This window comes from Canis aureus, chromosome 12 (genome assembly GCF_053574225.1).
Source record: "Canis aureus isolate CA01 chromosome 12, VMU_Caureus_v.1.0, whole genome shotgun sequence".
NCBI classification, from domain to species: Eukaryota; Metazoa; Chordata; class Mammalia; order Carnivora; family Canidae; genus Canis; species Canis aureus.
In genome coordinates, this window is record NC_135622.1 from 7,873,107 (window position 1) to 7,874,336 (window position 1,230).

Here is a 1,230-nt window from a genome sequence, read left to right on the forward strand (position 1 = left end):
TTTCGGGGAACGAGGCCGACACTGAATACTGAGCTCAAAGTTTCACCCCGTTTTTATCAGTCCCTCCTGTTTTTCTGGGATCAAGGGCAGTCCTGGATCGCCCTCAAGGGGACCCTTCCCCTCAAGGGAAGTCCTCAGCGCGAGGGGTTCAATGAGAGGCGGAAGGAGGACCTGCTGCCCACTCGCAAAGGGATGAAGACACTCGTGTTCACCAAGTGCCTCGGGCCCTTCCCATGAACCACGTCTTCATCCCTTTAACCCTCACTGGGGCTCTGAGGCACCCCATCCTTCTTACTGAGGAGGAAACAAAGTCTCAGGAGAAGTAAACGATCCTTGAAGGCCTCCCCCTTCCAGGTGTGCAGCAGCCAGGTCGGAACACACCTGTTCTCCGAACGCGCTGCGGACGCGCTGCAGCCCGACTGCGGGGGCTTCCCACGGACCCTTTGCTCGGTCACAGCACGGAGGCCAGAGGGGTGCTTCACAGCCGCCAGTGTCCATCAGCTGCCCCAGGCCAGCCTTCTCGGTCCACACGGGAGTCTCGAAAACAGATGCCATTCGGCCCAAGCCAGGGAGGGATCACCCCCTGCTAGTGGGGGAAACCGTTTCCTTAACAGGTAAAGCCCTTAGGCTCAGGGAGTGCCATTCTGTCACGTCTCAGGAAAATCATCGACGAAGAGTCGAGGAATATACTGTCCCCCCGTACTGAGCTGGCTTTGTGAACTAGGCAACTACTCCCATGCTTGACCCCTTAACGCACTTCTCCCCTCAGGAATCCTTCCAAACCTCGGATACCACCCTCAGCTGAAATCACTCCTCTGGACTCCACCGAATTCGCACACACCCCCCACACCCCGCGGCCTCTGTGTGCTGTCCCTCCCACCGAATGGGGACCGCTGTGCCAAAGGTCTGGGTTTTACCCTCCTCTTGGGCACATCACCCGCCCTGGTCCGGGGCACGCAGTGCGCTGCATGTTTGCTGGTATGTTTGTTAATGTGCATGTATATCCCCGATGGGAGGGATCGGACATACCGAGTGGACTTCCTGTGAAAATGCCTCGACTAATCTGAGAGACGGACAGGAGAGGGATCCCTCTTCTGAGCACACAGCCAGGCGGGCACTTTGCCCACCCCCACCTCCCTCCACACCACCTGCCCTCCCTGCTGCCCAAAACTCGGCCCACGGCTCCCCTCTGGTGGCTCCTCAGGGTAATAACAGAGACGCACAGGAAGC